The 27,953-nt window shown below is 58.9% G+C and overlaps 1 protein-coding gene and 1 long non-coding RNA gene across 5 annotated transcripts in view; both read right to left on the bottom strand.

The window, feature by feature from the left end:
- The window catches only part of TCF20 (transcription factor 20), a 184,688-nt gene extending 158,944 nt beyond the window's left edge, over window positions 1–25,744 (bottom strand). Inside the window, exon 1 of one of the 4 annotated variants that reach the window (XM_070599622.1) lies at window positions 25,520–25,744. The gene's annotated coding sequence lies outside the window, so the exon portion shown is untranslated. Of the gene's footprint in view, window positions 1–5,383; window positions 5,524–25,519 lie in introns of those variants that run through there. The other 3 variants (XM_070599628.1, XM_070599624.1, XM_070599617.1) reach the window with 3 other exon arrangements.
- A 405-nt stretch (window positions 25,745–26,149) lies between these two features.
- Window positions 26,150–27,227, bottom strand: LOC103540734 (uncharacterized). The gene is made up of 3 exons (XR_542308.2): window positions 27,141–27,227; window positions 26,616–26,682; window positions 26,150–26,343 (listed from the first exon to the last, which is right to left on the bottom strand). It is a non-coding gene; the product is annotated as an uncharacterized lncRNA (long non-coding RNA).
- Window positions 27,228–27,953: the final 726 nt, after the last annotated feature.

Here is a 27,953-nt window from a genome sequence, read left to right on the forward strand (position 1 = left end):
GGTGGTGGAAGGCTGTGGGTCCCAGGACCTCTGGGTACCAGGAAGACGGCCCTTGCAGGTCCTGGTCACTCTGTACACACCTCCCCCTCAGTCTCCACGCATCCCCAGCGCTGCAGGTTCTGTCCCCCGACCCGGGACCCTGGATGCTCACAGCCTCACAGGACGAGGAATCCCATCTCCCTCACAGCTGGGTCCCCGGCGCCCACGCGGTGATAGCCCCAGAAGAAAGCCCAAGAAACTTTTCGCCTGACTGAACAGAGGTGGGCTGCACCGAGAAGACTACACGTGCCGGGTGTGTAATAACGGGTTAACCATCACCCCTGGCAGGCAGCAGATCTGCATTTTCACGGAGGCCTCAGGGGGACACAAAGCTTAAATGGCAATGCAGAGCGTCGGGAGGGGGTGCCCAGGGGGCCTCGGCAGAGCCCAGGCCCAGCAGCCCAGCCTGCGGGGGCCACTCGGCCAATCCCGACGAGCTCGCTCAAGGGCTGTGAGTGGAAGGGCTGGGAAAATAATTACCGAGGAGGCCCGGGAGGGAGGCGGGGAGGCTGGCGAGAGGCTTAATGAAACCGCTAACGCGTCCGCGATTCCTGCCTGCTCGGGAGAGGCGGAGGCAGACAGCCATGTTGCCAGCTCCCGCGACTGAGCCTGCCAGGCGGGACGGGCTGGGCACGGCGAGGCGGCAACAATAGGCACCTCTCCATCATCTGCCTCTCAACACGGGACTTTCAAAGGGCACTCTTAACACATTAAAGTCGCATGACAGTATATTTCAATACATCTCATACAAATGGGGCTGGAGTCGGTTCAGATGCATTATAAACAGAAGGGCTAAAATTCTGATTAAACGCAGAATCCCAGAGATCTAAGGACCAGGGTGTGCAGGGTGTCTGATCTCATTTACCAGACAGGGGCCCCAGGAGGTCAGCCACCTCTGGGGCGCCAGGGTTGTTCCAGGAAAGCATCTAGCCCTCCGATGAGCAGCCCCTCTCCCCTGACCCCATGCGGCTTTTCATTGTCAGAAGAGCTGTGAGGCAGGCAGACGCTATGGTCCCCCTTAACAGATGCGTCCAGAGAGTCTTGCCCAAAGGCACAGCACAAGGCCAAGGGGGCAGGGGCACCACCCAGGGCTCAGACTCCTGGTCCAGCTCTCCATCCTCTACAGGAGGTGGAGGCTTATTGATCCACGCAATGTGCACTGTGGTTTGCAGTTTACAACATCTCATTTCAGCTCCAGATGAGAAAATGGAGGCGCAGAGAAGTTAAGTGATGTGCTCAAGGCCACACAGCTGGTTGGTTGTGGAGCAAAGACTCAGAGCTGGGTTTTCTGACTCTCAAACCATGTGCTTTTTGTTTAAACATTCTACGGTGCACAGGGGGTTCCTAGTACCCTCTGGTGGGTTGACACAGAGATTTGGGGCCCCAAAGTAGCCCACACCCGACTTAACCGGGGTTCTCTGGGCAGAAAACAGGAACTGGGGCAGCTGCCTGAGACAGAAGGACCACAGGACAGCGCTCGCTATGCTCCACTCTTAGTGCATCAGGCATCCCCACTGTACAAACAAGGGACCTGAGACCTGGAGAAGCGGATTCACGTGCCTTACAGAGCGCACCCTGTACTAGTGAGTGGCACAGCCTGAACCATTCAACCATCCCAAGGGGTGGTCCTGGCCCAAGACTTGCTCCCCCCAGCCTCGAGCAGGCACCTGGCCAGCAGGGTGCTCATGGCACCCAGTCTGAGCTACAGACTCGAGGCCAGTGACACCAGTACCAAGTAAGGCCCAGCCCCCTGCCACTAGCCCTGGATGTGCAGGAAAGGCTGAGAGACAGGAGTGGGTGTGGGGAGGGGTCTCAGTGCCTGCACACTGAGCCAAGCATCCCCTGCGCGCACCCTGGTAGACAGCCTGGTCTGGGGGACTCTGGGGCCAGGAACTTGCTGACTGGCCGGGTGCCCCCATATCACAGCTTGGTGCAGACAAGGTCTACAAGGAAAGGCTGCCACCTTCACCTCACAGGTGTCCCCTTGGAGCCTTCCAGACATGCCTAGGCTTGAGCAAACTCCTTTCCAGGGGTCCCAACAGCTCATGCAGTCCTTTCCCCATCTGTTCCTGGATTTGTTTCCCCAGGGAGGCCACTAGATGGTGAGGCCACTTCTGAACCCCCCTGTGGGGACAATACCACAGGGCAGGAGGCATGGGTTGGGTGAACGAATGAGTGAGTGAATCAATGATGGACCAAGCCAATGCCACCTGACTTTGTGCCACAGTCACTTCCCAAGCAGCCTGCACCCAGTGTGGGAGCTCTGTTTCTGTCCCGGAGATGGGATCCCCAGCCCATGAGACCACCCTGGCCCTCAACCATCACCAGACAAGGAAGCTGAGGCTCGGAGGGCCCGGGGCCTCACGGGAGGCGCAGCACCAGGATTTGGACCCAAGAAGCTGGACTCAAGTCTGTGTCTCAGCCCCAGGCTCTGCCTTGTCCTCATTTCCAAAGACGAATCCACACATGCGCCCTCGTCCAATCCCCCCACCCCAGGGGGCACGACCATACCCATCCCACGGACAAGCACGCCGGGGGCAGAGCAGTCAAGGGCCCAACCCAAGGTCACGTGGTCATCAGGACGCACACGGTCTCAAACCCCTCCGATCTTCCAATCCTCATCATCCATTCCACACGCCAAAGCCGCCTCCTTCTCCATCATCAACGCGGTAAAGAAGGGGAAGGGAGGGGGAGAGGGAGGGGAGAGGAGAGGAGGGGAGCCCCCCAGCCCGCAGCAGGCTCCTCTCTGGTCAGGGGAAAGGCCTCTAATGAAGGCCCGGCAGATGCCGCTGAGCTGGCGGTGTCAGCCTGGAGCCCCGCGGAGCTGCGGGGCGCGCATCTCTGCTCCCAATTAGCACACAGGTCCTCCATCAAAGCACACGCCTGCTGCCAGGAGCAGAGGCCAGAGGGACGGCCCTTCTAACAGTGGGAGGAGGCCACGCTCTCTGGCAGGCCCTGGCCCCTGCCCCTTGCCTTTCTGGGGGGAGTGCAAACCCCTTCATCCCCTCACTCACTCACACCCTCTCCAACCAGCCAGCTCAGGGCAGACGCCGCCACCCCGGGGGACGCGCTAATGAAGATGGCCGACATTAATCTCTTCCCTCTCCCGACAGGTCAATTTATAGTTCCATGGGGAGCCCTGGCGCTCGGCCAGAGGGCCTGACATAACTCTCCCTGTTCCCCAGGAGGGCGGTGGGGGTGGGCTCCACGGAGCAGAGGTGGCTGAGGGCCCCAGGGGACATGAGAGGGAGGGCCCCTCCGCCTGAGTGCCCACCATCACTGCCCCAACAAATCCAGGTGGGACCTGGGCCCCTAAACGCAACGGTTGAGGGGCAAGGCCTGCAGGTAGCTGGGAGCAAATCCGGTCCTCAGCTCCTCCATCCAGGGCACCCTGCTCACCAGCAGGACACCCCAAGGAGGCAGGCGGATTGTGACTTTCCACTCCTCACTGACCGCCGGGGGGTCTTGAGAGCCCCTCTAAGGAGCCTAGGTCCATCTGCTTCTGACAGACTCTCCAGTGTTCATTCCTCAAAGATCACCGGGCTGGCCACTCTGGGTTGGCCCTGTGCTGGGCCCCTGCTCTCCGGGGGCTCCCAGTCTGATGGGGGAGGCTGACACAGAAGCATGTTGCGCCATGCTGCACCATGTCGAGAGCCATAATGGAGGGATTCACCAAGAGCCGGGGTGCCCGTGGGAAGGAGCGCTGACCGTACCAGCCCGAGAGAGGTGGGCTCTAGGAGGCCCACACACAGGAGAGGGCACAGCTGGGCCCTGAGGATGAGCAGGAGCTCAACAGGCCAGAAGACACGGGGGAGGGGACGTTTGGGGAAGAGACCACCTCCGGCAGGGGAGACCTAGTGCTCAGGGGCTCTGTGACAAGGGGACATCCAGCTCTCAGGGGTGTGGCCGGAAAGGCGGGCAGGGCAGACCAGAGAGAAGCCCGGCCTCAGGAGACAACTCAGGAGTTTGGCCTAGTTTAGGTCTGTGGACAGCTGAGGAGTTCAGCAGCTCAGAGCTGCATTTAGAAAGACAGCTTTGGCTACGGTGTTCCAGACCGATGGTCAAGGACTGAGAGGGGAGGTGCAGTTGCCCAGGTCAGAGGGTAAAAGAAGGGAGAGGTGTCTGAGGGGCAGGACCCACAGAACTCTGTGGCTGGATGGATGGATGGGCAGGTAGAGGTGTCTGGGAGGCCACAGGCCCAGGGTCTCCGGTTTGGGTGCTGGTGGAGGTGATGTCATCAATCTGGGGTAGAATAAGGAATTGGGCCTGATGCTAAACTTGTGAGCCTGGAATGTCCCAGGAGGTCCCAAAACCCAGGCCTGGGCATGGGAGAAGCCAGGACCCAAATGTTAGCCCCAGGTGCAAAATTCTCAGCAGCGCCGGACGCCTCCTCCTACAGGCAATTCATTTCCTTGGCAGAGGTGAAACCAGGGAACTGCCCCCCTCCTGAACACTCCAGGAGGAAGCAGGGGCCTGGGAAAGGCAGCCCCACAATGCTGGACAGAGCCCTCCTGCTGGAAGCATACGGGCCAGGCTGCCCCCGCCTACCCCAGGGCCAGAGCCCAGGGCTGGCTCTGCAGTAGGAGCTCCACGAACCCCTGCTGAACCCATGCCCCTCTCCCCCAGGCCCTGGCCCCTCCCCACCTCCTACCACCCACTGACAGGGCTACCCACCCCGCCTCATCTAAGCCCCTCGGTAACCCTGGGAGTGTCCCCATTTTCCTAGGCTAGAGACTCAGACTCAGAGAGCCAAGGGACTGGCTCGAAAACTCTCAGCTTGTACTGCTAGACTAAAGATGGAACCAGGGTCCAAACGACCCCGAGGCGCACACTCTTAAAGAAAGAGAGAAAAAGAACAAGGCAGAAAGAAAGAACCTAAAGGCCTACAGTGGCTGCATTATGGTAGTGGGACAATGGCTTATTTTTTTCTTCTTCTTTACAATGAAATATTCATACCCTCACTCCATGGTTGTGTGAGCCCTAATGGGGAAAGCTCTGACTTTGGCATCAAGCAGCCCGGGGGTCAAATCCTGGCTTGGCCACTTTCTAGCTGGGGACCCTGAGCAAGCTACTGGCCCTCTCTCAGCCTCCGTTTTCTCATCTGTACAATGGGGACAAAAAAAACCCACTTCAGAGGAGCCGGTCACGCCCGGCGCACAGTAGGCACGCAGTGAGTGCCAGCCTTAAGCATCACACCCCCGCGTTCTCGCCACCTGTCCGGCCTCCAAAGGGAACTTGAGACGCCCCCACGTGCCAGACGCTGGTGCTGGGCGGGCACCGGGTCCCTGGGAGGGCGCCCACCCACCCTCCCGCCTCACCCGCCGCGCCCGCGCTGCCCCCTTACCCTAGCGGCCGGAGGGCCGGCATCGGTCCCGCAGGAGAGCCCAGGCAGCGGGGCCGGGCTCCGGAGCGCGGGGCGCGGGCGCGGGCAGGGCGCGCGGGGGCGCGGGCCGCGCGCTCCGGGCCGAGCGCCCCGTGGCCGCCGCGTCCTCGCCTCCAGCGCGGGCCCCCGCGCCCCGGCCGGCCCGGGGGCAGGCCCTGCGCCGCGCCGCGCCGGGGGGGCGGGCCTCGCGGGCCCTGGAGAGGCGCCCGGGCGGCGCGGGCTCCCGGCGGGCGCGGGCGGCGCCGCTGCGGTGGCCCCGCTGCTGAGTGGTGGGACGCGATTTACTGGCTGCAATTCCCGGCGCCCCTCGATGGCACTTAAGAGAGACCGGGAGGGAGCCGGGGAGAGCGGGCGGAGAGCAGGCGGGCGGGCGGAGGAGGGGCGGCGGGAGCTGTGCGCGCCGGCGGGGGAGGGGCGCGGGCGGGGGCGGGCGGGCGGGAGGTGGGGAGAGGCCCGGATGGAGGCGGCGGGCGGCCGCGGCGCGCCGGGCTGGGGTAGGGGGGCCCTGCCTCCACCCCCGCCCCCCACGCCTAGCGCCCCACGTGCTGGCGCCGCCGGTGGGAGTTAGGTCAGCCACCACCCGACCGGCCCACCCCGCCGCACCCGTCAAACACACCCCTCCATCCGACCGGTTCAACCCACCCCACCCTCCCCCTCCACAAACCCCCCACCATCCACCCGGCTCACCGTGCCTGCCCTCCTCCCGCTTCACCGCCCGCCACTTCTGACCAGCCTGCTCCACCTCCCTGCCCCCTCCCCACCACCAGCGCCTCTGGAGATCAGAAACTCTTGGCCCACCGACCCAATCCAGCCGAAGCCATGCTTGGTTTGACCCCATAGTATCTTTTGTTTTTAACTAAAATGAATTCCCATCATTTAAAAATTGGGGATTTTCGCATAAAAATCCACATTTCCAGCTTAGTTTGGAAAATGGAAGTCTCAGGCAGAAGGCTCCCCCCTGCCTTGCTGCTTGGCAGCAGTCTTGAGGGAACACTGACCTGCAGTTCGCCCCAGTCCCCACCAGGCCCACCTGCCTGGCCCTGGAGGCGTGTTCTCACTCCTGCTCAGAGCCTTTCTACCCCAGTGCCTTTGCAGGGCCCTTTCCTCGGGATGCCCACCCCCACCCCTTAACGCCTCTCCTCTGGGAAGCCTCGTGGCACTGTCCCCCACCCCCAGCCCTCACTCGTGGCCACCCAGCCCCTCCCTGCTCCCATGGTCCCGAGGAGGTCGAGGCCCCCACCCCATCCTGCCTGATGCCTGGCTGGCTGGCACTGTGGCCTCTGCGGCTGCGCTCTCGCCACAGGGCTGCTGCTCTCTGGCTGCTTCTCCTTCCCATCCTGGCTCTGGTCCTGGCCCACAGTAGGCACCCAGTGAGTGTTGGCTGAGCCACAACCAAAGAAGAAGGGCTGGGATCGGGATTCCACAAGGCGGCCTGGGCTGTGGCGGGCACAGGGCACCGGTCCCTGCAGCTGATGTTCATTTTAAAAGCCCCAAATGTTCATTTGGGGCGGCTCTTGCCAACCAAGGAAGCTAATGATTTCCACGCTTCATTTTTCTCCACCTTAATCCCACTGCCAAGGCTTCGGGGCCTCTGCTGCTGCTGCCCTCAGACTGACATCAATCCCTCCCAGAAGGTGCAGGCCACCTGGGGAGTGTCCAGGAGGCTCACGGAGGGCCTGACTGTGTCTCCCTGGCACGCCTGAGGTCACAGCAGGCCTCACGGCCACAGGGTCCGGGGGCAGCAGCGCACCAATGCCCGTGGCGGGAACAGAGTAACCCAGAGAGCCCTCCTGGGCCGGCGCAGCTGTGCTGACTCCCCTGGGCAGGTGGCCCCAGGACCTCTTCATCCTACTGATTCCTGAGCAGAGCACAAGGGGGTCTAGGCAAGAGCTGCCTGTTTCCAGCCACCAGACACACCTCAGGTTTTACTGAAAACGCGTGTAACAAACCCAGCCCAATACCAGGATCGCATTTTACAGAGAAGAAACAAGTTCAGAGAGGGTGACCTTGCCAAGGTCACAGGCTCGTAGGGCACTAAGCCAGGAGCCAGCATGGCCCCTCAGAGTGCCCCTGCCCCACAAGGAAGTGAGACCCCCTCTAGGCTGGAGCCAGAGCTGCATCTAGAAGCTGGGACCCGTCTGTAACGGAGGAGAGGCAGACACCTGGATCCCAGAGCCCTGCACACCTGGGCAAATGTCCAGGACCCGTCCCCACCTCCTCAACCACTCCCTGGCCACAGTCGCTCTGCCAGATGCCCTCTCAGTAAGGCGGCTGGGAAACAGGCCTCGCTCAACAGCCAGCAACCGTGCACAAGTCTCAGAACACCTTCCTGGGCTTCGGTGTGCCTGTCTGTGATACGGGGGACACCCAGGCCCCGGGGCTCTCAGGGGCACACACAAGACTGCAGACAAGGGGGAGACAAGGAAGAGCGAGAGCCAGAGCCAGGAGGTTAAGTGTTAGAGTCTCAAGGCAAGCTGGCCGAGTTCAAATCCTGATTTCCCAACTTCCCAGCTGTGACTCAGCTGCTCGGGGCCTCAGTTTCCTTCCCTGTAAAGAGTGTGGGGGCAGATCATAAGACAAGCAGCTGGCTTAAGAGACTGCAATGAGACTGATGTGGGACGATGCACGTAGAACCACTCAGCACAGCCTGGCAATCCTACGGTTCAAGGCTTGTGACCTTGATGAGGGAGATAGAAGGAAACAGTCAAAAGCGTGGGCCCTGGGGGGTTCACATCCTAGCCCTACTGTACCAGCTGTGTGGCCTTGGGCAAGTTACACAACCTTGCTGGGCCTCAGTTTCCCTGTCTGTAAAATGGGAATATTAATGACAGTTCCCACATCATTTGGTTGTGCTGGTGATTAAATTAGATAACTCAGGTCCGAATAGCTCCTGGCACCAGTAACGCTCAAACAGCATTAATTCACTTCTCATTACTCTCAAGATTAATAACGGCAACCAGTCCCAAGCTCAAGGACCCAAGGCAGCCCCTGGACTGCAGGCCTGGGAGCCCCGAGGCTGCCTAGCCTACAGGCCTTGAAAGTAGTGATTGGCAGGTGGTAGAGGGGCCAGCTGAGGCCCTCAGGGTCTAGGATTGTCCTGGAGGCCACAGAGAGGGGCTGACCTGGAGAAAGGAGTGAGGGACCCTCAGAGAGGACCCCCCAGCTTCAGTAGTTCCCGATTCTCCCGTTTTACTGTCTCTATAGTAACAATTGGTATTAAAACTGTCTTTATTCACCTGTGGATTGTCTCCCCTCGCCCCCCTCCACAGAAACTCTGCACATGGGGATTGCTGTCTGTCCTGGTCCTTGCTGTAGCCCCAGTGCCTAGAGCAGTGCCAAGCACACATGAGGTGCTCCACAAACATGTGCCACCAAAAAAGATCCTGAGATGGTAACATTGAGCTGGAAGGGTGGGATGGCAGAGGCCCCCACCTGTGGGCAGCCCCCCTTCCCAGAAGACAGCCAGCCCAACTGCTGCCCCCTTGTTGTCTCTGTCCCCCTATAGCAGGAGTCAGGAGGCCGGAGTCTTCCCTGCTCTGCAGTCAGGAGTTATGTCACCGTCACTGCCGTGCAACGGAGCCTCTCGAGTGAGGGAGGGACCCTGGCAATTTTCTGGCTCACAGCTCATTCCAGAGCTGCCTGGTGACACAGACGGGCCCGCAGGCCTGGGAAGGCCCTGTTCCAGCAGACGCAGCCCGGGACTCCCGCTCTGGAGCCCAGCAGGGCTTCTCCGCCCCCAAGACTGGAGGGGCTTCCCGGCTGAGCCCCAGGATGTCATCTGGGGGCTGGGTTCCCACCCCCTCCCCAGCCGCAGCCCCTCATATGTGCGTGGCACTCCCCCGTTACAGTTTACAAAGTGCGTTCACAGACATTATCACATCGGCTCCTAAACGCCCCCTAAAAACCACAATAAATCTCTCGCTCTGGCTCCCGAGCCCACCGGCTGCTGCGTAATCAGTGAGCAGAGGGGCCTCGGGGCCCAGAGCCTACCAAAGCTGATGCCAGCAGGGGCAGACGGGGGTCCACGTGGGCGGGTGGCAGGTGGCGGGTGGCAGGCCCAGCTGGAGCACTGCAGGAGCGAGGAGCAAGCCCCAGGCCCAGTCCTGCAAAGGAGAAAAACGCTGCCTGGACCCCCCCGCACATCTCCCAGGAGAGTGGCTGGCAGGGCTTGAGGTGGGGAGTGGGGAACGAATCAAGGGATGACAGGACAAAGGTTAGGGAGGGGACTGGAAGGTTCCTTAGCACTTAGGAGGGCCATCAGGGAGGTGGGCTGACAGCCAGGCACAAGGGCCCAGGGACAGTCAGCCGCAGCTGGCTTCTCACCTGCTTCTCTCCACCCCCCAGATAACAGCCCCCAAACAGTTCCCCAGGCTAGGCCTTCGCGCAGGCTGTCCTCTGCCTGAGTGCCGTGACTGCCTTCTTGAAATCCTCATCCTCCTTGAAGCATAGTTCAGAACTCCCCCCAGTAGATCCCTCCCTGGCTTGTAGATCCCTTCCTGAGGCTGTACCCCAGGCCCCCAACTGCGCCTGGGCCCCCTCCCTGACTTTGAGGCCCCTTTCCCTCTTTGTACCCTGTGCTCCTTTGGGCAGTGGATTTGCAGGGCCCAGAGCTCCCCACATGAGTCACAAGCAATGGCCTGAGGCTGGGGCTGCTGGCGGGACAAACAGCCCACCCAGCCCAGAGGGCTGTAGGGGAGGGGAGACCCCTGTGACCGGCCCAGCTATCACTGCCCTTGTGTTTCCAGCCCAGCGCCCAGTCCTGGGCGGCCACAGAGAGCAAAGCCAAATCAGCCAGCAGCCGTGGTTGGGTTTTGTGTTTTTCACCATTTCCCTTGATTCTCAAAGTTATAGGAGCTCAACTTACAAATTGTGGAAAGTTCAGGAAAGTTTAAATAAGCAGGATGAGGGAGGGCCTGGCCCGAGGGGGCTGCGGCTGGCCTGGCAGGCATCCCTCCCACAGCGCAGGCCTGTGCCTCCCCGCTGCCGTCTGCCACGGCTGGACCTCTGGGCTGCGGGGGCGGCTGGTCCGTCGTAGCCGCGGTTGTGGCGGTGTCTGTCACAGCAGGCATGGAACAGGTGGCAACTTCTCTGCGGTCACCTCTGAGAGGATCGGCATTTTCCCTTTTCCTTGATATGGAAACCAGCTGCTGGTCCCGGGCCCTGGGCCCTGGTGGGTGGAGGCACGGTGGTCCCTATGAAGTGTTTACCACGTTGTGTCTAGAGTGGGTCAAGGCAGCAGACACGAGGGAGCTGGAGGTGGAAAGTGACTCATGGGGCAGATGTCCACCCTCCCAGGAGACACTGGAGTCCCTCTGTGAGACCTTGGAGACAGACGCCAGGCCTAGGAGTATGGAGCTCAGGGAAGTCCCAGAGGCTGGCTCCTGGGCCTTGTTCCAGCTCCTTTCCCCTGATAAGGGACTTGTATCGAGAAATATGAAGAACTGTTACAACTCAACAATAAAAGGACAAATAACCCAATTTTTTTAATGGGCAAGGAATATGAACAGACATTTCTCCAAAGAAGACATACAAATCGCCAATAAGCGTATGGAAAGATGCCCAACATCATCAGTTATCAGTCAAAACCATAATGAGATACCATTTCTCCCCCACTGGAATGGCTACAATCAAAAGACAGGCGACGGCAAGTGTTGACGAGGATGTGGAGAAATCGGAGCCCTCGACACCGCTGGGGGGGCTGTAAATGGTGCAGCCACCGTGGAAACCGTCTAGCCGCTCGTCGAAAGGTTCAACACAGAGTTTTCCTATAACCCAGCAATTCCACCTCCAGGTATCTGCTCAAGAGAAATGAAAACATGTGTCCACACCACAGCCTGTCCAGAGTGTTTATAGCAGCATTGTCCATAAGAGTCCGAAACCGGGACACCCCAAATGCTCACCAGCTGACAAGTGGATAAACAAAAGGTGGTCTAGCCGTACCAATGGAATATTATTTGGCCATAAAAAGAAAGGAGGTACTGATTCATGCTATAATATGAATGGATCTTCAAAAAATAAATTATGCTGGGGCTGGCCCCGTGGCCGAGTGGTTAAGTTCGCGCACTCCACAGCAGGCGGCCCAGTGTTTCGTTAGTTCGAATCCTGGGCGCGGACATGCACTGCTCATCAGACCACACTGAGGCAGCGTCCCACATGCCACAACTAGAAGAACCCACAACGAAGAATACACAACTATGTACCAGGGGGCTTTGGGGAGAACAAGGAAAAAATAAAATCTTTAACAAATAAATAAATAAATAAATAAATAAATTATGCTAACTGAAAGACGCCAGATGCAAAAGGTCACATGTCTGATTCCAGTTACATGAAATGTCCAGAACTGGCAAATCCACAGAGACAGAAAGTAGATTAACGGTTACCAAGGGCTGGGAGCAGCGGAAACGAAGAATGACTTCTAGTGGGTACAGAGTTTCTTTGGGGGATGATAAAAGCGTTCTGGAAGTAGATAGTGGTGATAGTTGCACAACTCCATAAATATACTAAAAACTACTGAATTGTACACTTCAAAAGGATTAATTTTATTTTATGTGAGTTATATCTCAATAAAGCTATTTTTTTAAAAAGATGGGGTCCCCACACCTCAGTCTACCCCACAGGCCCCCGCTTGCCCAGGCTCGACCCTGCCCCTCCCAAGCTGCCATCTAGGGACAATGGTGGGTACCAGGTCGTGGATGTCCTGATATGGGCACAGGACGCTGCTTCCTCCAGTGGGTCTGGCTCCCACTTTTCCTCTAGTTATTATTCCTGAAACCCCCCCACTCATCCTCTGGATCTCAGCTCGGATGTCCAGTCCTCGGAGAGGCCTTACCTGATCCCAGACCCCATGACCGATTCTCTCTCCTCTCACACAGGTCCCGACCTTCGATGCAAGCATGGTGCCAGCATGGAGTAGGCGTACAATAAACCTTAGCCAAACGAGGAAGCAAAAACAAGAAGCTCCGTCTGAGGCTGGACATGTGAGGAGGTGTGGGTGCAGAGGGCCTGTGCCCGGTGGGCTTTCTTCGGGGTGATGGGAACCATGAGGATAAGAAGGGTGGCATGACAAGCTCAGGTTCTAGAAGGATCCCTTTGGCTATTCTGCAGGGGATGGACCAACAGTACAAGGCTGGGGGTATGAGGCCAGGAGGAAGCCATGGCCTTAGTCCAGGCCTGGAGAGGCAGGGCCCAGCTGGGATAGAGGCTGCACGGGTGCAGAGGAGGGGCACACTGGGGAGGAGTTTGGGAGCCAAAATCCAAATGACTTGGAGACGGCACCACTGTAGGGGAGAGGGAGTCCAGGATGGTGCCAGGTTCTGGTGGTGCAGACGGCTGGGGGAGGATGGGGACATTTCCCAGGTGGGGAGCACTGTAAGAGGAGCAGGTCTGGTGTGAGGTTATGTGAGTAGCCAACTGTGGGACCCAGCAGGCAGCGCCACCCCCCTTCCCAGATCCACCGAGTCACCTGGGCTGCTTCCCGTACCCACCCCCCACCCGATGCCCCATTTTCCTGGGTCAGGTCTCAGCAACTGAGACCAAGGCCACAGCCTCCTCACTGGTCCCCCCACCTCGAACCACCTGCCTGTTCTTATTCGTCCTCCATGGTGCCACCAGCACACAGTGGGACATTCCCCAGCCCAGAAGCCTTCGATGGCTCCCCACTGCCCTCAGAACAAAGGCCAGACACTCCAGCAGGGCCCACGAGACTCTCCACGGTCGGCCCACCTGGCTTTGCAGCCTCCCCTCCTTCTCCACACCCATGCCATTCCACACACTCTCCCCTACTCTGTGCTTTGGGAGTGCTGTGCTCCCCCGCAAATGCCCCTTCCCCTCCTGTGCCTGGGTATAAAGACCGCCTCCTTGGGACCCAGCTCCCTGAGCCTCAGCAGCACGTAGCCCTCAACTTTGCCAGTCTCTCCTGGAACCCAAACCAGGAGGCATGACCTGACCAGGGTTTTTTAGTGATAGTGACTTAAATTGAAATGACTTAGAAATGTTTAACAATCAAATCACATGTAGTCACAAACTTGTCAAGTGACCTTAAACTGGGAAGAATTAAGAGTATCCTTTGGTCTTACTCTGGCCAGTGGAGAAGTTGCTTCAGGCCCCAACACACTGGATGTCAAGTTCATGAGAGCACGGACCTGTCTGCCGAGTTCACGGACGCTGCCCCAGTACCTGGGACTGTACCGGGAAAGTCGGGGTAGAGGTGGGGCTGGATGGGTGGAAGGAAGGACAGCGGAGGGACAAGAAGGAGGGAGGACAAGGCAGGAGGGCGGGCAGATGTGTGGGTGAGAGCAGGGGAAGGAGGGTCTAGTGGAGAGGGTTCGTTTTGGCCGTGGGCCACTGTAAGCCCAGCCCCTAGTCCGGAGCACAGCTAGGACGGCTCTTCCTGAGGGTGGGCTGGGATCCATGTGGGCCCCGTGGGCGCAGAGAGCCCCAGCTCTCTAATCCACCAGGGGCTGCCAGCCGGAGCCCCCTCTTGGCCAAGGGCATCTGACTGTTTGGGGCTCAACCACGCCCCACCCCTCGCTGGTCCTCCCCCCAGCCCGCTCGTGGGTCTCTCTCCTCCCTCAGGGCCTCAGGGCCTCTGCTGAACCTCTAGACCCAGCGGCCTTTCCAGCAAATTGAGCAGAACTCTGGAGCCATCCTCCACACCTCTGCTCTCTCCCTCTCCCACATCCAATCCATCAGCAAACCCTGTTAGAGATTTCCAACAGCCTCCTACCCACCTCCCTGGGGCTGCCCTTGCACCTCCCCCACCTATTCTCCACTTAGCAGCCAGAGGGATCCTTTCAAATGGTGAGTCCAGGAGGCCTCACCATCTGGCCCCCATTTCCTCTCGGAGCTCATCTGCCACGCCGCCTCCTCCTCCTCCCTCACTCCCCTCCAGCCACACCAGCCTCCCGCTGGTCCCTGACCTGCCAGGCGTGCTCCCTGCTCCAGGCCTTTGCCCTGGCTGTTCCCTCTACCTGGAATGTTCTTCCTCTAGAGAGCCATCTGACTCCCCAGCTCACCTCCTTGCCATCTTTGCTCAGATGTCACTTTCTCAATTAGACCTTCCTTGGACATCTTATTAATAAATGGAAGAAAAACCCCATCCCTGTTTCCCTTCCCTGATTCATTTTTCTTCTTAGTACTCATCACTCTGGACCGCAAGATGTTTTACTTCCTTATTACGTTCTTTGTCTGTGTTCCTCCATTACAATGTCATCTCCGTGAGAGCAGGGGTCTTGGCCACTGCTGTGTCCCCAGCACTGAGGACGGGATCTGCAAGGTACATTGAAGTGCTCGATAAACATGTGCAGAAGGAATGAATGAACGAAGGAATGAATGAAGCTCTCCAGGGTCCAGGCCTGCTCCTCCTGGGCTGGCTTGCCCTAGGCCCAGCACCCACGCAGATCTTACATGCCCCATTGCTGCCTTTATCCCTTGGCCACTGGCTCCTCTAGCCCACCAGGATCACTTGAAGGAGTCCCAAAGCCCCTCGGGCACTGCCTCCCCCACGCCGAGGGCTGCCCACCTCTTTCTCTCAGAGGCTGTCGGGATGGGCGCAGCCACAGGGGGCTCCAAGCTGAGTTCCAGGGAAGATAGTCCAGGGCCAGCCCAGCCTCTGCTTGGTTCAGAACCGTTTACACAGCACCTTCCCCAACGGGCCCAGGAGAACACCAGCAGCCGGGTCTCCTGGGAATGTCACCCCCAGCCACCACCACTTTACATTCTCCTGCCCTTCCCCCCTTTAGTCTTCCTCATTTTCCTACGTGAGCCTCAAATCCAGCTGGCCAGGCAGACAGAGTGGATGGAGTGGAGTTGTGGGGTCCCTGAACAAATGAGGAAACGAGCTCAGAGAGGTCATGTGAGCTGCCGGAGGCCCCCAGCAAGGTCCTGGGCTTCCCTGGGGATGCGGCCTGATGAGCCTGGATGGAGAGTGCTGGCCCCTCCCGTGCCACCCCCACTGCACCAGGGACACTCAGCCGCAGGTGGGGAGTCCCCAAGCCCCCTCCAACCCCAGGAGTGATGAGCAGAAGGGAGCTCCAGCGAGATCAGCTTGGGGACTGAGGCCAACAAATCGATGAGCAGTGACAGCTTGACTGCGGCGTTTCACGGGGACTTCACACGGATGCGGCTGCGGAGACGTGGCTCTGGAGACCGGGGAACTTGTTGGCCTGGAGGTCACGTGTGTGTGTGTGCGTGTGTGTGCATGTGTGCGTGTGTATTATAGGGCACAGGACTCATGAACAGACAGATCACTGTGGGCCCCCAAATCCACATCCCCTCAGCCCAGCGGTCCAGGCGGGGGCCTGGCAGAGGGGAAGGGCACACGGGAGGGCGGGGAGGGGTGTCTGGACCATTCAGGCAGGGGCATAACAGGACAGAGTCCTAACCAACAGAGGGCCAGCAAAGTCAGCCAGACCCAGGTGCAAAACCCGACTCTGCTGCCCACTAGCTGGACTTCGGGCCAGCAGCCGAGTCTCTAGGCCTCAATTATATTACCTGCCAAATGGGTCTAATTACCCCACGTCGAAGGGTGGTGAAGATTAAACAAGATGATGTAGGCATTCAATACACGGTGACTATTTAGGTCACTGGTAGCTTTACTAGAGCTCGCACCTGCGCAGGAGAATGGGCTGCCCGTTCATTCCAGAAGCGCTCACCAAGCCCCCTCTCTCCCTTGCCATGAGCAGGGCACCAGACATAAGGCCCTGCCCTCAAGGGACTCACAAATAATAATAACAATGCGCATGAACGTGTGTGTCCCAGCTGGCTGACTTTCGGAGGCAGTGTGGTTTGCTGCTTTATAAGCACAACCTCATTTAATCCCCTAGAGAACCCTGTGAATGGAGGGAGGGCTGCTATTGTCATCCTACAGATGAAAAACAGAGAGGTGAGGTAACTCGTCCACGGTCACTCAGCGGGCGACAGGCAGAACCAGAATCTGAGCCGTGGATCTGAGGCAGGACAGAAACCTGCCTGACCCGCAACACTGACCGCTCAAGTTAAGGCAGCACCTGGGGCTGTGGGAACACTGGGGAAGGAGAGTGTTGAGGGAGGTGGCTCAGGAAGGGACTGACAGGGAGCACTGATGAGCGGGGACTTAGAGGCAGGAAGGTTTGGACAGGAGGAGGAGGGGAAGGGCAGGCCCGGCAGGGAGGACAGCCTGGGCAAAGGCCTAGAGTGGGGAGAGGGCAGCCTAGCCCAACCTGCGCCCCGCTGCTCTGCTCCCAGCTCCACCCTCTTCCCTGATGCAGCTCTCAAAGGCCCACTCACACCCTCTTGCCTTTGCCTATGCTGTTCCCTGTTTTCATGCTGTTCCCCTATCTTTTTGGCCTCCAGGTTCAGTGGTGGCAGGGCAGGATTTGAAGACAGGCTCGTGGATTCCCATGTGCCTTTCCTGCTGCACAGCCCTGCCTCTCAGAGAGGGTGACACTTAAGCTTGGAGAGACCCAGGGTAGAGAGGAGTCTGCCAGGAAGAGCATGGTGAGCTGGGGGAAAAGAATATGCAAAGAAATGGGGGCAGTCAGGATTGTGCCAGGCTCTGTCCTCCTGCACAGCGCAGAGTGCCCCCCATCATGCTCCAGGGCTCCGAAGCCAGTGCTCCTTCCACTGCCCTGCCCAGGGATGGCAGGATACAGACAGAGGACGCCCACGCCCTGGGATGGAACTCGGCTCTGGTGTTGCTCAGCCAAGTTGCTCCTGCTCCCTGAGCCTTGGCTTTCTGTCTGCGACATGAGACCATAGGCTCAAGCTCAAGGATTATTCCAGTGAAGGTAAGGAAAGCCCCCGGCCCAGACTAGGTGCTCCACAAACACCAGTTGCCTGGAGTGCCAGGTTCCCAGGTGACGGAGCCCACTGGGGGGAGATTCACTCGGCTCTCTGGGTCCTGGCATCTCCTAGCCAAGGAGCTCTGGGTGGGGCTGTGGCCAGAGCAGCGAGTTACTGCAAAGACAAAATGTGAGCCCTGCCTCCTGGAGGCGTGTCCGTGGTGGTGAGAGGCCCAGCCTGCCCTCAGCACCATGCTGTCCAGTCACGTGGGGCCTCCCCACTACTCCAGTTGCTACCAGGGCCCGGCCCACCCCAGCCTGGACCCCCAGCTCCCCAGACAGGGAGGCAGCAGGGGTCCGTGGGGCTGCTCCCCAGGGCCAGGGCTGCTGGAGGTGGCCCCCTCCCACTCTGGCCTCAGAGCCTAGCTGCGACAGGGGAAGCTTGGGAGGCACAGGAGGGGACAGTGGCACTTACCAGACCCTTTCTCTGGGCCAGGAAAGGGCTGGCGGCTTACAGCACTCCCGGACTACCAGCACCTCTGACAGCTAGGTAGTAACAGTCCCATTTCACAGATGAGGAAACTGAGGCTTGGAGAGGCCAAGGAGACTTGGACCGCTCAGGCCAACAGAGCCCTGACCTTAATCTCCCTCCGCCACACGCAGAGGTTGTTAAACTCCAGCGAGGACAGGGAGCTCACTCCTGTAAAGACTCCATGGTGGGCATATCCGAAAGGAAGTTCTTCTTAGTGTGGGCTGAAACGGGCCCCTGACAGGGCCACACGGGCCATCCTCAGCCCCGGAGGACCTGCCCACCTGTCCAGCGGACTCTCCTCCCTGCCTGCTTCCTCTTCACCTTTCCAGCCACCTCATGCAGGCCCCCGCCTTCAGGAAGCTCCCTCCGACCAGCTGGACCAATTCCTCCCCAGAGCTTGTTCCGGACACTGCCCCCCAACTGCACGCACTTTGTGATTTCTTGCTCAGTGTCTGTCTCCCTCCTCAGTGGAGGGCTCGGTGGGCGGCGGAGGTCTTGGGCACAAGTATCACGTCAGCATCCAGCACAGAACCTGGCACAGCCCAGGTGTTCGATACGTGCTGTGCGGCGTGGCATCCATCCAGCTCCACTTTCATGCCCAAACGCTCATGGGGCACCAGGCATACAGCAGCGAGAAGCCAGGCAGGGCCTGCTCCAGTGCAGGCTACATCCTAGTAACAAACACATCCATGTATAATGTAAAGTCAAGTGGGAACAGGTGCGCTGAGGAGCAACCAAGCGGGGAAAGAACCCTGGAGTGGGACAGGATGGGGGAGGACGCAAGGGAAAGTCTCTCCAAGCAAGTGACATTGATCAGATCTCAGAAGTAAAAGAGGGAGCGATGTAAATATCAGAGGAAAGGGTATAGAAGGGAGCGGGAACAGCAGGTGCAAAGGTCCTGAGGTGGGAATACACATGGTATGTTGGAGGAATGGCAAGCAGGTCAACGAGCAAGGTGGGGTGGCGGGAACTGAGGTCAGAAAGGGGACAAGCGGGGCCACGGGCAGGACTCTGCTCTGACCCTGAATGAGCTGGGAGCCACTGCAGGGTTCTGGGTGGAGGAGTGCAGGATTGACCTAAGTTCTAACAGGATCACTCTGGCTGGTGGAGAATGGAGAACGGATTCCAGCGGGGGCGGGGGGGGGAGGGGGGAGCAGGGAAACCATGAGGAGGCTGCTGCACTTGCACAGGTGACCAGCGTGGGTGGCGGCCGTGGATGTGCAGGGAAGGGGTCAAAGTGCTGACAGATTTTGAAAGGAGAACCAATGGTATTTGCTGATGGATTGAATGAGGGAGGAGAGAGACGGAGAGGGAGAGGGAAGTCAGGATGATCCCGGGGATTTTGGCCTGAGCAGGTGAGTGGAAAAATGGAGGGGCCATTACCTGAGAGAGGGAAGGTTTCAGGGGGGCAGGTTTGGGGTGAACCTCAGGGGTTTGGTTTGTGACCTGCTGAGGTGGAGCTGCCTGTGGCCATCCAAACGGAGATGTGGCAGAAGGCGCTGGTGGACGGGGCTGGAGTTTGGGAGGGAGGCCCAGACTGGGTGTGGGCACCTGTCCGTGTCTTGCACATATAGGTCCTCAGTAAATGCCTGCTGACCTGGCCTGCAGGGCCTTGTGAGGGACACAGAACTGGCCATGGCCCAGCTCCTGGCCTCTAGGAGAGGTGGACAAGGGCCCCAGGGACAACCATGGAGAGCCACACCCTGAGAGGGGCACGTGTGGCACCGCCAGCATCCCTCAATGATGCGGCGGGAGGGCAATCTGGGAAGGCCTCCTGGCCGAGGCAGTGTAAGAGTCTTGGCAGAAAGAGATGGGGCAGGCATTCGGGGAAGGCAGGGCTCTGGCTTCAGAGGTGAGGTGGGAAACAGGAAGCAGAAGGCCCCCCGGAGCCAGTGGAGCTGGGGTTACACGGATGAGTGCAGGAGCCTGACCCCCAGCTCCAATCCAGGCTCTGGGACCTTGGGCAAGATACTTAGCCCCAGAGCTGTCCGTTTTTGCCTCTAAAATGATAGGGAATGAAAACCACACTCCCTTCACGGGCTGGTGTGAGGATCAAATGAGTTAATCCACGTAAAGTGCCCAGAATAAAGTGACACAGGTGCTCAGTAACGTGACCTGCCCATTAGTGCTGCGTCCACAGAAGGCAGCGTGCTCCAGCTGCCGGGGAGGATGGAGGAAGACGGGGAAAGACGGTGCAGAGGCCCAAGTGTGAGGTACCTGGGGGACTCTGCTCCCTTCGGGCGACGGGGAGCCATGGGAAGTTCTGTGCAGAGAGATGAGGGATGTTACAGCCAGTCCTTGATTATCCTCCACCTGAGATCAGCTCCACACATCCCTCACGTCCCAGGCCCGACAGTCCTACCCGGCAGCCTGCCTGCAGGGCTCGGGGCACACCCCACAGTGACAGCCGGCCCTCGGTGAGCGCCTACCATGTTAGTCCTCACAACGGCCCCGTGTGAGCTTGGTCCTAGTATCACTGCGGCTTGACAAGTGAGGAAACGAAGGCACACAGAAGGTCCCACAGATCAATGTCGTCATGCAGACAGTGGCTGGCAGAGCCGGGGTGAAACCCAGGTGGTGGCTGCTGGCCTCTCCCGGCTCTGACACTGACCCCGGAGCCCTCTGAAGTGGCCGGGCATCGGGAGCGTCCAGCACTATCCATTCTCCCAGTGGGCAGGGCAGGGTCATGGTGCCCACCCACAGGGGCAGAGACCAAAAGGTGATATGACTTGCCCCGAGCCCCACAGCTGGTCCAGGGAGAGGCTGAGACTCCGGTCCAGGTCTGTTAGACTCCAGATGCCCTCACTGGGGGCCTGGCAGGTGTGACCCGTGGAACCCTGAGCTTCCTTTAACCTGGGCCTGCATCGGGGGTGACCTCCTGCAGTGGGGAGCCGTTTCTGAGGCCCTTGGTCCCCTGAGGAGGATGGGGAGGCAGTGGATCCCTCTGCCCGGCTGCCCTGGGGCTTTCCTGGGGCTTGTGTCACAGGCCCCCCTACAAGCTGTTCCCCTCCTGACTTTATCCTTTCAAAGAGGTTTTTTATCCCAACAACCACCCCGGCCCACCGGGCAGCCCTGCCCTGCCGAGAGGAGACCAAAAAGCCGGCTTAACGGCATCCTCTTAACAGTTCCACAGCCAGAAAAACCAGCAGAGGGAAACAGTGTTTGCAGATCAGGTCAGGTGCAAGGTCGCTCCATAAAAATGGATTCCCAGAAAAACATAAACCAGCAATTTACCCGGTGAATTTCACTGGCTTCAAAAAAAAAAACCTATCCCATTTGAATAACGAAGGGAGATAAACCATCCCCAGGTTCTCCTTTATCAGTGAATAAGGACACACAAAAACTCAGCAGAAATGGAGCGTACACAGGCAGCTTCGGGTCTGATTGATTCATAAAAACCAGCATTTCTATTGAAATAGGATGATGTCCAAAAGGTCTGTTTGCTTTAAGAAATTGTATTTAATACAAGGCAAGGCTTACTTTTATTTTTTGTTTTTTACACAAAGCTCACATTCTCCCGACTTCACGCCTGTTACTACGGCCGGGGGGAAACTGATTTCAGAATCCATCTGACATGTCGGATTTCTTTGTGGCATCCACTTCGTCGCTCAGCAGCCAGCCATGATGTCATAAGCCCATCAGATTTCCGGTAGGGGGAAAGCACTGAGGAACTGGAGAGGATGGATGGTTCTTACCCGTCAGGAAAGGGGGAGAGGGGCTGCGTGGATTGGGGACGCAGAGGGGCGGGAGTCAGGCTCAATGTTTGTGATATTAAATGTCAGGCAGAAACCTGAAAAATCCAGCCACCCAGATGTTGGCTAAATATCCAGATGTCTGGCACTGAGCAGATCATGCTGCCCACCCCCAACCTCCTGTCCCAGGGGCACTTTACATTTCGGCTTTGACCTCAGGTCCACAGCGAGCGCGCCCTGCCAGGAGCTGTACATCCTCAAGGCTGCCCACCCTCGGGTTTGGAATTTTTCTCTAAATCTTTACACACGGATGACAGGAGTAACTAGGTCCAGATTTTAAAAAGCTGTTGAAGCAGTGATTGGAAAAGTTCAGTCCTTGGAATTAGCTTCCACAGAATACACTGTGCAAGCCAAAAAGGAGGGAAAAAATCCCTCAGCCAACACACACACAAACATATGTGACTCTTAAGCCATAGGACTTAAAAACCCAAAACAAAACCAGCGAGCCTGAGAACCAAGGACTCCCGGGCTGCCACGGAGAAGCCACGAGCCCTGCCCCAGGAGCACGCTTCCCCCGAATCAGAAAAACACCAAACAGCTTTGTTCTTCCTGACAAAGCCCCTCGCTTCCAAGAAGCAGACAGTTGCCAACAAAAGCACAGCGTAGAGCTAATTTACACTGAGACTCGGGGCTTCAAGGAGTCATAAAGCACAGAAGTGGAAACGGCTTTGCCTGCGAAGCTGCCTCCCCACAACTGGCCTTGGGGACCCCGGGGCCGGGGGAGCCCCACAGGCCACAGACGGAGCAGGGTCCTGGCTCCCCGGCGGCCTGGCCATGTGCCCACTGAGGCCACCTCCAAGGCCTGTGACATCACGGCTAATTGCCCATGAAAGGGAGCCAAGAACGGCAGGCCCTTGGGGCCCAGAACCTACAACTTCACAGGGAGCTGGGAGGAGAGGCAGCTGGGGAGGGGACCGTCTCCAATTAGAACCAAGGGCTTGGATAAGGAGAAAAGGGGTGGCCAGTGAGAGGGCATCTGGCAGAGGGCAGTGGGAGGGGAGGGGGGCTCAGGGCTGGAGCTGGGGGGGGCTCTGCGGCCTCATCTCCTAGAACAACCCCTGTGCTTTTCAGATGAGGAAATTGAGGGCCAGGAGTGGCTGAGTGGCCTGCCCAAGGTCACCAGGCTAATTAGCCGGACAGCCAGTCCTGGGGAACAGAAAACACGGGCCTGGAATTACACAGCTCTTCCCTGAATGTTATCTAATTTCATCCTCACAACACTCTGTGAGAGAAGGATTATCATTAACCTCAGTTTCCAGAAGAACCAATGGCAGCTCAGAGAGGTTAAGTAATTTGCCCAAGGTCACACAGCCCATCATTAGCAGAACTTGGCCTGAACTCCGAATCCAGTGCTCTTTCTGCTTGGGGGGAGCGGTGGGGCACGGGAGAGGCAGCTAAGGTTTAACCAGGAGCAGTGAATCTGATTTAAATACATATTTAAAATGCTAGTGATCCCCACACAACAGAAGGGAGTAAATCATTGCAAATGAGTTTTTTAAAGCCATTCCAGTCAGGAGGGCCGGGTGGGTGGGAGGGTGGGGAGGCCACTTTGATTCTGTCCCTGCCGCAGCCTGAAGAAAGCATGCAGACACTCTCTCCTGGCACAGGCAGGCCCCAATCCCCTGAAGTAGGGAGGGCGGGGGCGCTAAAAGCTTTGTCGGGCATCGGCAGGGCGGGAGCGTAATCTGCCACAGGAAAGGGGCCAGAGCGCAGGGCCGCCAGAGCCGGAGGAGGGAGAAATGCACTGAGTACAGAAACTACAGAAAATAAAAACAAGACTCAGGCCTGCTAAGCTCGATTCCCTCTTTCCAGCCAGGAGCTGAAATGAACTGCAGGTCACCTGGGCAGCTAATTTGTGATCCCGAGGCCTGACTCTGGGTCAGAGAGGCGCTGCCCAAGGGCCTGTCCGCCCAGGATTGGGAGTGGGGTGGAGGGAGGCCAGGCAGGTCCTGGGGCCCTGTACCCTGGCCATCCTGGGGACCCCGCTGGCCAGCACCTTCTCCCAGAGCAGCATCTGAAGGAAACCCGGCCTCCAAGAGCTGAGACAGAATAATGAGGAGCAGGCTGGTCTGAGCTCAGAGAACAGGACAGCCCCTGTCCCTTGGCCTCCCCGCCACGGTCCACTTCCCCTCGGGCGGGCCAGCCTTGGTGCTTCAGTGGGTCGTTGCGCCAGGCCTCTCCCTGCCCTCTTCCTCACCAGGCCTGCTGGTTTCCTTCACTTTGTTTCTGTGAACGGCAAACGGGGTGTGGAGCCCAGGATTCGGGCGACGGGAAGGGAAAGGAAAGTTTCCGCCATCTGGATGCATGATCTGGCCCAGCAGCTCCCGTTTTTCTGAGGAAATTCTGCTCATCCTTTATTTGCTTTGCTATCACCTACCCACAAGAGATTCAGGTCCTGCCCTCATGGTATTTACAATTGATGGGGGGAGACAAACATTAACCAAATAATAACAGAAAAATGTCTAGGAAGGGAGTGGTCCCTAGGCTATCAGAGCCTGTCATAGGGGAAGCGTCAGGTCAGGGAGGTCCAGGAAGGCTTCCTGGAGGAGGTAACACTGGCACTGAGGCCCAAAGGATGAAGAGGCATTAATCCCTGTGAATCACTGTCACCTCTGCAGAGAAGCCTTCCCTGATGCCCACCCAAGGCTGCCTCCCCTCCCCATGCCCCCTTCCCATCCTGACTTGTTCAGCTATGTCGCTGCACTGGTCTGGAAGCTCCAGGAGGGCAGAGACTGGGTCTGTCTTGTTCACCTGTGAGTTGCCCGTGCTTGGGACATAGTAGATGTTTCATGACTACTTGTTGATCAAAAACACAAACAACATGTGCAAGGGACCTGTGGTAGGAGGAATCATAGCAACTAGGAGGGTGTGGGTGTAAGAATGGGGCAAAAGGCACGGAGAGTAGTGGCGGATGAGACAGAGTGGCCCTACGAACAACCCTGGATGTGCAGGTATCTCCTCCCGCCCCCGGGCTCCCTTCTGCCCTGCCCCTGTGGCAGAGACAGGGCTTGGGTGTCTTCCGTCCCCTACAGGAGAGTGTCCCAGAGATGCCCGGCCCCGCGGAACCACCCCAGGCCCAGCAGCCCTGAGGACCAGGTAGGTGGGCACTAGCCACACTCCCAGACTGCCTTGCCTCCTCCATTCATTCCCTCCCCTGGTGCTGTGGGGCCACCTGAAGCCACAGAGAGGCAGTGGGAGGCAGACCAGGGGTCCCAATTCAGGGCCCCCCCCCCCGCACCCCCACTCCCACGCCTGCCACCCTTTCTCCTCCTGGAGGCAGAAGTGGAAGGAGAGCAAAGTCTGCGTCCCCACGCGGCGGACCAGCGTGTGTCGGGACACCAGGCGGCCTCTGCCCCCGGATCCCTCCAGGTGCAACGGAGACACCCCAGGCTCCAGGGAGACAGGGCGCCCTCGGAGGACCAGTCTGAAAGGCTCGAAACGCATCCACTCCGGCGTTCCTCTAGGACCCAGTTCCGTTTCTCCCTCCCCACCGTCCCCCCCCCCACCCCCGCAGCAGCAGCCGGGCTGGGGCTCGGGGTCCCCCCGGCGCCTCCAGCTGAGCCCGCCCCCGCCCCAGCGCCGCCGATCCCCCGGCCCCTTCCTCCGCGCCGCCCGCCCCGCGCACTCCAGCAAACTTTCCGCCACTGCCGCCCGCCCGCGTCTACACCCGCTCGCGAGTCTGCGGCGCCTCAACCACTGGCGCGTGTCCACACGGCCTCCCCCGCCCCGGGTCGCTGGAGGGTGCCTCAGTCCCAGTCCGCGTCTCCACCGGCTTCCCGGCGCGAGCTACGCAGACGCCAACCTCAGCCTCTGGGATCAGTCCTGACTACCTCGGGATGCCGGGGGCGCCCCGGCCGGACCCCTCGCGCTCGTCTACACCGCCCCGGCAGCCCCCAGGTCACTGAGGACGCCTCAGCTCCGGGGCCGCGTCCACACCGCTCGAGGCTCGCCAGACCCCAGGGCACCGGGGGACGCGGCCCGCGGGACCGCCGCTCAGCGGGTGCCCGACCTCCCCCGGCGCCCCCACGCGCGGCGAGCCGGCGGGGCTGCTTACCTTGCCCGCGCTCACGCTCCTGTCCCGGCGGCGCCCTCTCTTTCATACATTTTGCAGTACTGTCGGCGAAAGAAAATGTTATAAATCCTCTCCCGGTCTCGTGGCTGTCCCCCAACCTCCCGGCTTTCCTCTTTTTTCGGCCTTTAGGACAATACTGGGCCCCAGCAGCCGGCCGCTGGCCACCGGGCTCCAGCAGGCGCGGCTGGAAGCGGCGGGGCGGGGCCTGGGCGGGGCCGGGCGGGCCGGGGGCGGGGACTGAGGTTGGGGCGGGGCCTGGAGGGCCTGGGCGGGGCCTGGGCGGGGCGGGGGCGGGGCCTGGATGGGGCTGAGCTGGGTGGGGCGGGGCCGGAGGCGGGGACTAGGGCTGGGGGCGGACCGGGGGCGGGGACTGAGGGGGGCTGGGCGGGGCCTGGAGCTGGGGGCGGGGCCTGGGTGAGGTGTGGCTGGGCCTTGGTGAGGCGGGGCGGGGCGAGGAGAGTGGGGGCGTGGCTGGGCGTGGCTGGGCGGGGCCGGGCGGGGCCGGGCGGGGCGCGCGGACTCTGGCCGCCTTCCCCGGGGAAGCCTTGGCCTGCGACTCGCGCTCCTGTTCCGGCTCCTGATTTGTCGGCCCGCCGGCGACGCTGACGCTTGATTGGCTGAGACGAAGAAGGGGCTTAGGCTGCACGAGTTGGGGGTGGCGGGTTTCGTTCTTCGCCTTTTCTTTCCTGGGGCTGTTGCTGCTCTTTTGGGCCCTCCTGAGATCCGCAGCCTTTTCATCTCTGCTTCCGTGCCCCCTCATCATAACACTTCATCACCCGAGTGTAACTGCGCTTCTTTGCCCTTCTCTATCAAATAGGCAGCACCTTGAGGTCAGGACCCGGGCTTTGTGGTGCTCACCACTGTATCCCCAGGGCCTGGCACACAGGAGGTGCTCAAAACGTTTTTGTTGCTTGAATTAATGGAAAATGTGCACACAGGTTTTTAGCGCTATCTTTAAGGCTGGTAACATCCCCAGAAGATGGTATTACTATTCTCTTTCAAGAATGGGGAGACGGAAGTGCAGAGAAATGCTGTCACCTGGGAGCCAATTGCTGAGCTGACACTGGGACATACTTACATCACTGGACCTCAGATCTCCTTTACACAGCGATGCCCTGGGGAGTGCCAGGGCCTCAGTTTCCCGTCTGTCAAAAGACAGTGTTGGTTTAGAGTAGAAGATGGGTTAGATGTTATTTCAATGAACGTGTTGTACTAGCACTGTGCTTGGAAGTATGAAAGAAACAGGCCCGGCTTCCATGTTAAAATCCTGGTACCCTTTCCCTCCCTGGGACCGCCTGACCCCCAAATCACAGAGGAAGTTGAAAGGACTCCACTCAAACCAGGCTACCTTGCCCACCTCTGAGGTTTGGGGGTGTGCTTGTGGAGGTACTCGGGCTGTCATTAAACAAATTGACTTGAGCAGGCATGCTGTTGGGGGGAGGGGAGGGCAGTCCTTGGGACCTCCCCCGACCCCAGGTGGGTCCTTTTGATTTCAGGGTGGTCTCTGAGATTGATAGGGGAAAACGCTTCCTCTGATACAGGAGGATGTAGGGCTGCTCCCGGAGTTGGGCAGAGGAGGGTTAAGCAACCAGAGAAATGCTACCTGAGATCCTGGGCAGCCACATTCAGTGCTGAGGAGCTGGCTTAGTGGCACAGTGAGTTCTCCTTGGGTCTCCGTCTTCACATGGCCTTCTTATAAAGACACCAGTCACTGGATTTAGGGCCTACCCTAATTCAGTGTGACCTCATTTTAATTTCATTACATCTACAAAGACCCTATTTCCAAATCAGGTTATGTTCACAGGTTAGGACTTCAACATATCTTTTTGGGGGACACTATTCAACCCACAACAATCCTCAATGAGGAAAGAACATTCTGGTCAGAGGAGAAGAGCAAAAGCAGAGGCCCTGAGGCTGCCCAGGGTAGATTACCCTCTGAGCTGCCCGCTGCTCTCCTGGGGCTTATCTCCAGCTCATCTCGGTTCCTGGTACCTGGCAGCTGCCTAAACAGCCAGGAGGGAGGTGACCCTCTGGATATCAGGCCTTCCCAGGCTTCTCCTTCCAGCTGACCCTGCCCAGCCTGGGGACTCAGGAGAGCCCAGCCTGCCTGTCCCTCCTCCCCCTGCCTGCCTGGTCCCCACCCCCACCCGCATCCCACATGCACATCGGACAAGGATAATAGAAGCTATTTCACAAGCAGGTGGTGATTAATCGCCAAGTTAATTAAAGAGGCAGTAATGATGCTCGGATTTCAGAGGAAGGAGAAATGTCTTGGGCAGGGGTGGGTGGTCAGCCGAGGTCTCCCTAAAGAGGTGGGGCCGGAAGACAGAAAGGATTTGAAAAGATGGGGAAAAAAAACAAGTAACATTTTTTAAAAGTGGGTGCTTCAACCATCGCTATGGTGTTTTATTTGACG

The sequence above is a fragment of the Equus przewalskii genome, chromosome 29 (assembly GCF_037783145.1).
Source record: "Equus przewalskii isolate Varuska chromosome 29, EquPr2, whole genome shotgun sequence".
In the NCBI taxonomy this organism is placed as follows: Eukaryota; Metazoa; Chordata; class Mammalia; order Perissodactyla; family Equidae; genus Equus; species Equus przewalskii.